We start from the raw sequence: 9,547 nt of genomic DNA, 5'->3' as shown, positions 1-9,547 counted from the left end.
AGCAAATGAAACAACATGCTAAATGATTTACTACATAAAATTTGTGTACAATTTTAAATATGTACAGTTACATCAATTTTGCAAAGCAATTTCTCTCTGCAATTATTTTTTTTTACTTTTACTTTTCACTCATGACTAAGTAACTTTTAAATTCACCATTTCCATTTTTAAAAGCAGACTGCCACTAAATAGAGAGGATGAATTTTTCATAATTATGAGAAGAATTTAAAAAATCAGATTAATTTCTTGGGTACATGTTAATGAAATTTGGTATGCCTCAGAACTGAGTCAGCAAAGACACATGAAGCAGTCCAGTTAACTCACATTCACCTATTGAGCATTGAGCTGCCATTCATAACTCACCAGAAGCAGTTATGTTTATGTAACTACAAATAGTTTTCTACTGAAAAGGCGTATCAAAGCTTGCCATTTTAATTGATATTGCAAAGAACATTTGCAGAACTTGGGAATGCAAAACATCTAAAGTTCTGAGTAACTTCTTAGCAGACATATTGCTTTATTTTTCTCCTTCCTTGTAACAATCCCATAATTTTTGAGAAAATATGTCACGGTGAGTGCTAAATCAGTCTTAACAATTCAAAGGGAAATTATTTACTTGCTATTGCTTAAAAGACACAGAGGCTCAAACTAACCATTTGACTGCCTTCTTGACTGACAGCAGCCCTACTTGCACCCCTTCCACAATGGCTGGAGCAGAAGCCAGCTAAGCCAGTAGCTGGCGGAAGCAGCCACAGTAATCTAAGATTTTATGAGGAGAACAAAGAAGGATGCAACTCCATCCTCTGTACTAAAAACAGTTAGATAAAAAAAAATACTTCTCCAGTGTTGCACTCCATTCAAGACATAGCATGGTTTTAATAGCAGAATAAAACCCAAATGGCTTTAAAATTATTTTACCATATCTGGGAATGCAGATGCTGCTTAGTTCTCCTCTGAAACACATTAGTGACATCAACTACCAAGCAAGCTCTCACAGGCTCATAACAGCCTATGATTTCCTTCCTCATGTTTGCTTACCACAGGCTGGTGGTAGCAAAGCTTCTGTGTATGTTTCAAAATTTGATTAAGTGCTGGCTGTAGATTTTGGAAGAGAAGACAGCCTACATCTTGTTTCCACAAAATACATTCACTCCTTTACTGAATAACATTTTTACCATATTCTTTCACTTTATATATGATTTAATAACACATCTGAACTCACATATTTTAGGTCTATTAAGGCTTGTTTTCTACTTGTTACAAAACAAACATAAACCCCTAGAAATCTGACTTTGAAATGTGTGAGTCATTTTGAACATTATCTTATTGACTGAAGTAAAAAGAATAATTTTCTATTCTCCTTCTTGAAGAAGAACAATAAGTGTTTATGATCTTTAAAATACAACCATGTAGCCATGCTGGTTTTACAAATAAGGGAGCTAGTGGGAAAAATCACACACCAAAACAGCTTTTACTTAAAATAGTCAATTCATGGAAGAGAATTTGTTTTTCGAGGAAAACTAATGAATTGTTGAAAAGTCTACTTCCAGGATTTTTAGAAGAAAAGAGAAATCTCTAAATCCCCATGGTAAAATCGTTTGTAAAAAAGAGAAAGAAAAAAATAAAAGGATGATTTGATATGCAAGTGGTTGGTACCTTTTAAACCTGCAGAGAATTTGGGTTCCAGTTCTTTCTCCACAAAATGTCTAGAGATTAAATACTGATAAAAACAGAAACCGCAGATGCGAGGATTCCCTTTTTTCCTGACTCAATTCAGTTGTTTCACTAGACGACTGTGTAAAGCTTTCTTTGAAGTCCCTGAGAGGTTGTGCTTAAATCCAAAAATTAGACTTGGCTCTGAGGGCAAGTTAACATTCTGCATCCCCTTTGCTTGTCTTTTATTCATGTTATTTCTTTAAAAAGTGAAAGAGCAAACCAATAGGCTTCATAGCCATAAGGTCCATAAAAGTGCTTTGGCTGCAAGTTTCTTAAATGCAGATATCTAAATGCCATATTGTACATCATATGAGCATTCTTTTATTTGTTTTCCTCTCAGTAGCAGAAAAGGGACAGTTGCTAATTATTTTACTGATAGACAAAATAACTCAACCTGTCTCTTTGTTGTTTAAATTGGATTCTCTCCCACTCTCACTGATATATTTATTTTTCCCGAATATACATGAAAAGGGGCGCAGGTCAAGTCAGATGTTATGACTATACATGTATGTAAGATTATACCAAGTATACAGACTTACATAAAGGATGGCACCTCGACAAAAGTGTAGAAAACCACCAGCATTTTAGACCTCTCCATGGTCAGGATAATAGGTCCTGAGTAGGCTTCTGTCTTTTCTCTGTGGTTTTCCCTTAGTTCCAAAGCAGGACCATCTTGCCATGAAATGCGTAGTAACATACACAATGTATTCTAACAGAATGTGACTATCTCACCAGCCTTAGGTGACCTTTTAAACTCCTTCCTTGCACGTGTGTTCAGAAGGGGTCCAGAGAAGATGAATCTCAAGGAGCCTTAAAAATGTCAGCAGTGGCCTTCTTGCACTTGGGTTCTAAGCCAAATGGACTTGAACTCATTTAGGAAAGAGTGGGATGCTATTAGAAACCTTTTCTTAAAGAAGAGAGAATCAGGGCTACAAGAAGTGAAGAGAGGAAAAAAATGAGATGACATGTTAATGGGGAAAGAAAGCTAATGAAGAAGCAAAGCTGAAAATACCTTAAATCTTACAGCCTTAAAGAAAGTTAATAGAGCCTTACATAAAGCAGCCTTGTGGACAAAAAGAAGGAAATTGGCATTTCTGGTTATGTGTAAACTGCTGGGCTTGTGAGGACATGCACCATCCTGTCCTGTTATGTGAGTCCCACCAGGTGCTGTTCACTTTTCTAACCAACATAAAGAAAGTTTGTACAGACAGAAAGTGTGGCAGCAGCTCTCTGGCTACAGAGGCATCTTCCTGGGAAAGGTTGTGAGAAGATCAAAGAATGAGAAACAATACTTATCTTAACTTGCTGCACCTGGTAATGTGAACATGTGGAATGTGTTAAGGAGATTTATTTACCAAAGAGTGATTTCTTAATTAGCCAATGGTGATGGTGTTTGGATTGGAGGACCAATTAGGTCCACCTGTAGCAAAGTAGGGTATAAAAGTATGGGTTTCTTAATAAAGATTGATCAGCCTTCTGTAATACTTGGAGTCTATGCTAATTATTACCTGGCTGGGGACCCACTAGCTTTGATAAGAAAGGGCATTATAGTGCACCATGGTTTGCTGCTGAGGGACCAAGAAACCAGAGCATGCCATAACCTCACTGTTTAGTAAGTTTTAGCCTAGTATAAATGATACACACTTGGAGAGATGAAATTTATTGCACATTTCCACATATCATTTACATGGTGGCAATAGACAGCAAGATAAACTCCCACCCCCACTATCAAAAAGTAATGCACTGCAACAGTACCAGAGATATTAAAAGAAAAGTAGATCCAAAGACTGTAGATGTTGATTGAACTGGAAAACAGGCCTCAAAATGTAAAATCTTATTATACTTATCATGAAGACCAGCTCAATGCTGTGAGTCATCATGACTCTAGAGCAATTCTTTTAACATTTCTGACAATGGTGTTTCCTCTCTAAAAGAGCAGAACAGGAGAAAATAAACCATTTTTAGTTTCTGACCTGAGAACATTTGGGACAAAGAGAAGGTGCATCTCATAGAGGCTGTTCTCTGGTTTGTTCCCAGGAAGGCCTCAGCTGGAGGGGTCAGTCTTAGCGTGGCAGTGGCTCCCACCCTGACCAGCTATTCCTACAGGAATGTGTGAAGCTCCTTTCAAACGTTAGCACACTGCTTCAAGGGGATAAAGACAGATCCCTTTATCTAAGGATGGAGCTGAAAGTTTCATCTGTGATCTTCAGGACTTCCCTAACATAACTTTTGATAAACTTAGCCATTAGAAAACCCTTTGTGTGCTGATAGTTTAAATAAAGCACCAAGATTCCAATCCTAAAAATGCTAAACTCAAAAAAGACTGAATCCTAACTCTTACCCTGCTCCTAACAAAAAACAGCTAGCTCTGATCAGAGAATGATTCCTTGGTTCCCCTCTTAATGCCTAATTTTGAGGGAGGGGAAGGGACCATGTTGCCAAAACCACACCAGAAAGCCAGAGGGGGCACTTAGAGGCAGAGACATGGATGCAAGGGCTGCAGCAAAGACAGCTTGGCAGAGTGCTACAGTCAAACAGGTACACAAAACTCTTAAGAAACACTCAAATAGTCCAAGTACTTTGGCCCTGTGGGTCCTGACAAACAAAACAGTCAAAACACATCTCCACCCTCAGGAAAGGAGAGCCTTCAGTTCCACAAGTGCCACTTTCCCACTCTCAGAGGAATGCAAGTGAGATCCTGCCAGCCTGGCCCTGGGGGTGAGCATTGCTACTTGAGTTCCTGCTCCTTTAGCAGTCTGATCCCAACATTGCATCCTGCCTCTGTAAAAACAGTGAGCCCCTTTCAGTGTACCACTGCTGCTAAATATTTAAGCTGTGATGCACAACGAGCTTGTTCCACCAATCGAACTGAAACAGACACTTGGCCCACAGAGCTAGAGGCTAGATGGCCATTTAAAGAAAAGTATGCATAATTAAATTCTGTCTCATTTTATGCCTTATCCTCCTTCTCCCCTTTTATCTCCAGCTACCATTAACAGGCTCCTTTTCATTCTCCCCTTCTTATCCTTTTCCCTTCTTTCCCTTTCATCCTTGTTTATGTCTTTTTCATTTTCCCCTACTTTAATTTTTTTTTCCAAATCCTTTTGATCATCTGCCTCCTCAGCTCCCCAGTTCTTTACCCAGCTGTGTTCATGGGCTTTTCCATTTTATATCAGCTTCTCCCTCTCTCTTTCTTACTACATTCCTATCTATTCAAATGAATTAAACCTTATTCCAGCAAGCCCAGGACCTGATTTCGGCATTGTCTGGAACAAATGTTAGTCACTCTTCCCTAATGAGTAGATTTGGATGGAAACAAAGCATATGGCTAGAAGGAACAGTGTGAAAATAGGGTGATAAAATCAGTGGTATGAAAATGAATTTAATTACATTATTCTTATCATTGTATCATCCAAATGCTCATTTGCTGTGAACAATGATTTCTTTTCAGCATGGGTGACATTTTAGCCATATAGTTAATGTGTACCATTGTCTCTCATCTGTTATTAAAAGGCAGTGAAAGGTTCGTCTAAATGAAATCAGATCTTCATTTGAACAGCAGGAATATAATCTTCAGAGCAAATGATCTTGCCAAGAGTGTCTGTGCAGGTCATGTATACAAATATCTGGTTTAATTATTCCCATATAAATATGCTTGCTTTCTGTAGCTGTACATAAACACATGTACCTAGCAAGGTAGACAGAAATTTGGGGTAACTTATCCAGTTACAAATTAACCTCATTATCTGTTAAACTGGTGCAAATAGGGTAATCTGCTCACTTTCACTTGCTTTCAGGCAAAGTGCCTTTGCTTTGAGTCCTCTTATAGTTTCTCAAGCTCCTAGTTTGAAACTAACACTGTTGAGGCTAAAGATTTTTTTGTCTAGCAGTCTAGCATTCTTTTTTTCTAATTAAGAAAAGTGATAGTCTTCCAGTCTTTACTGTAGCATCTGCACATTCCCAAGCCCTCCAGTCATGCACTGTGAGAGTGATTTGCAGATCAAATTTATACCCTTCAAATTCCATGTGTCAGAAATATCTGGAATTCAAGTTTAGAAAATAAATGCCTTTGAGTTTATCTTATGAGATTTCTGAAACCTACAGGTGCTTTGGCACAACTTCCTCCTGATCTGAACTGATCTCTCCTCTAAATCAGGGGATTTGTTATTTGTAATTGAGACTGGTAAGTCCCTTCTTTCCTTCCTGAGCTCTCCTTATGCAACAATGTCCTACTCTCTTCTGCACAATATCACATTAACCTCTCTCTGTTCAGTGATGATGAAAACATTACCACTCACACCAATCTATCATTCTTTCACTTAAATCTGTCCAGAACTGGTCCTTGAGGATGAACCATAAGTCCTGTGTCAAGTAAAATTATTGGCCAGAACTAGTGGTTCTTAATACTTTTATTTTTGCCTAGAGAAGCATTAAATGCCTTTTTCAAACAAATCAGCTACTGAGGATGACATAACACAAACTCAAAGAATACCCTCAGTATGCAGTACAAAGTAGATCTCTGAAATTGATAAAGTTACTACTCACTTCAATGTAACATCTGAAAAAAACCCATTTTCCTGCAATTTGAAGCATTTGAATGCATTCTAACGCTCTATTCATTAAAACTTCTCTTTAAATACGGAACAGTCTTCTGCAAACTACTTTATTTATGTACGAGTAATATCCATAACAATAATTACTTAAAGTTTTTTAAATAGTTTGCATTTTATGGACTGTAATTCATTATAAAACAAATATTACACATGAAAGCACTGATGTTTCTTTTCACTCTGAACAGAATGAAAATAATGCCACTGATATATTTTCTGATTTCTCCCACCTAAAGAAGTCAGCAAATTAAAAGAGATGTCATCAATTGAGATCAGCAACCACATAACATACACATACATAATGAGAGCTTTCTGCACCTTCCATTGTGTCTTGTAGACTGCTCTCCTCCACTAATATTTCTCAAATGGGCTGGACAGAAAGGACCATGAGGTATAAGCAGACCGTTCTTATTCCAAATGTCTTTTTTTTTTTTATTAGCTACTGGTAAGTTCCACCATTCTGTGTCAGTCACAATTGTTTTATCTCTTTCTGAGTCCCTTTAATCTGAGTCTCGAATTCCTCCACCCCTTCGTGGCATCCCACTTCATTAGTGCTTCTCTTACATGCTGGGTTTTTTCTTAACTGCACCTTTCCTTTCTTTATTTGCTATCCTTCCACTCCTTTCCTTCCCCTGACTTTTGTTTCTCCTAGAGCCTCTGCTTTGAAAATTAATCTTAGAGGAAAATTAAGAAAAAAATGAGAAAAAAACTGTCCTCAAAGGCATCAGGAGCAGCCCAGAAATGTTTGCTTCTCAGTAAAACCTAAAATGTTCAGTGACTAGGAGAGACATTTTCACTTTCATTTATCTAAGACAGATGCAGCTAATACAGCTGGCGTTCTGCTATTAGTGAAGAAAGCCTTGTGGCCAAGTGAGCTGCAACAGATTAAAGAAGCTGCAGCACATTTATGTCAAAATGATATTTATAAAGGTCAACATATAACTGAAGACTTAAGCACCAGTTTTGGAGAAAGTAACCATCAGTGGGTAAAAATACTTCTAAGTAATGAGAGGAGGAATTATATGTAATTCTTGTTGCTTTCTTTTTTGTGATGTGCAGAGTGACAGCTTTCTCACTTAGTCGTGCCAGGCACTATGAGTGTTACAAATATTTATTTACTTGTTTACATTACCTTCTTGTACAATCACTATTTTTAATATTAGCAGAAATATTGACATGCCATGGAAGTTGGACTTATTTAGTAAGTCATTCATCTTTACGATTTTGTTGCCTCCTAACTCCTGTCAGATTTCATTTCTAATTCAAGTTTATTATTTTACCAGTGCATTTAGTTGCTGTTAGCAGAGCCAAACACACAAAGTTTAAAACTGGACCTAGAAAAAGGCGTGAACAAAATAGGCTATTTCCTTTTGGTGTCTCTAACATCTACCTCAGTGCTATCTTGTAAGAGCATCTTCAGACACAGCCTTAAGGCCAAATGCACTATAAAGACCACTCATGCTGAATAACTTCACAACAATTTTCAGACCATTATTCCCCAAACTGATGATGGAATAATGCAAAAAGTTTCCAGATCACCCCAGCTAACATAGAACATAATCCATAGCAGGAATACTGCCCACTCTGCATGGATCCAAGTCTCCCCAGACATCCTCCTTGGTTCCAGGTTTACACAAGCTGTCTTTGTATCCTTACACAAAGCCACCAGCTGTGTCAGTCCTACCAGGAAGATGACCTTCTCTTTGTCAAACAGGATGTCCATGGTTTGGGGAATGGCCTTAGGACAGAGCCAGGCCTTACAGTGTGCACAACAAACAGTCAATTGCTCCATATTCACATCTTGACCTTGTACAAACCCTGCACACTGGTTACCTACTTCAGGCAGCTCCACAGTCACCAAAATGTGGCAGTTCCCGTGGCAGTTCCTGTGAGCCACGATGGTGAACTCACGGGGCTCAGGAGCTTTGTGTGTTCTCCATTTGAAGAGAACAACCAGGCCTCACTCTGCCATTTCAGCATCATTGCCTCATTCTGCACAGCTGCATATCAAAATCAACATGGACAAAGGGGAGCTGTCCCAAGGATAGGATGGTGCTCAGCATCCTGGAGTGCAGCCTAAGTGCTGAGGGAGCTGCACTGCTGCTACTGCCTTCACTGGGAGCAGGACTGCTGTTCAAATAGGAACAGCACTGCTGGTGGAAACATTAAAGCAGGCAAATCAGGCACAGGCTTGTCCTTCTACTAGTGTGATCATGAAAATAAAAAAATATTTTTATTTCTCTTTTGGGTTTTTCCACAGTTACTCTGTTCCGTAAGTTGTACATCCCTGGTTTTGAGGCATTTCAGAGATGTTAAGCTGGTATTTCCAGTAACAGAAGCAGTTACTTCCCATAATAATATGGATTGATGCAAAGCATTTGATGCTCAGAAAGAAGGAATTCTAATCTAGGAAACTTTTATGTTGTATCAATGTTTCTGACCACAAAGGTTATACTTAATTCATTAAATTATATTCTGAAGAGCTTTGTAAATTCACTCTTTTCACCTGAACCTTTGAATTTGGCAGAAGTATAGCTCTGATGTTACAGAATTTTTTCAATCTCTGTGTCATACAACTTCGTGGCGCCTGAGCATTAGTAGTATTCTTTTAATATTGTTTTTGTTTGTGCTGTAAGCAAAATAAGGATTTTTGATAAAAAGTTGCCCCTGACTTAGAATCTGTCTGATTGGTCCCGCAACATGAAAAAATTTTCCTCAGCAATGCTCAGAGGGAGAAAACAACATTTTCTTATTTGACAGAGATTCACATTTTTGAGAGCTGTAAGTCCTTCAAATGTGACTTTTCATATGGGTAGTGATTTTGCCCCAAACCACACCTGCAATTCCCATTAGTAGAAGTGTGAGGGTAAAAAAACCCCAGATTTTCCACAATGCAGCTTTCCTGTGCATATAATCCCCGTTAACGTTAATCTAAGTTCTGCACAATAAGCAACAGCAGGATCAGTACTCATTTAGAAAAACAAAGTAATATGTAATGATTCACCACATCTGCAAAGCCTTCCTGAGTTTTATTTATCATGCTTTTATTTTGGCAATCACTCTTCTCATCAGAATGGTTATTTAAACTTGCAAGAGGAATCCATTTCATCATTATGTTTTAGCACATACATTTATATCCATCATAATTCTTAATCTAGACTTAATAAAATAATTTACCAGTATAATATAAAATATTAAGTAATTGATTTTTAGCACAATAG

The sequence above is a fragment of the Melospiza georgiana genome, chromosome 1 (genome assembly GCF_028018845.1).
Source record: "Melospiza georgiana isolate bMelGeo1 chromosome 1, bMelGeo1.pri, whole genome shotgun sequence".
Classification (NCBI taxonomy): domain Eukaryota; kingdom Metazoa; phylum Chordata; class Aves; order Passeriformes; family Passerellidae; genus Melospiza; species Melospiza georgiana.
This window is presented reverse-complemented; position numbering follows the sequence as displayed.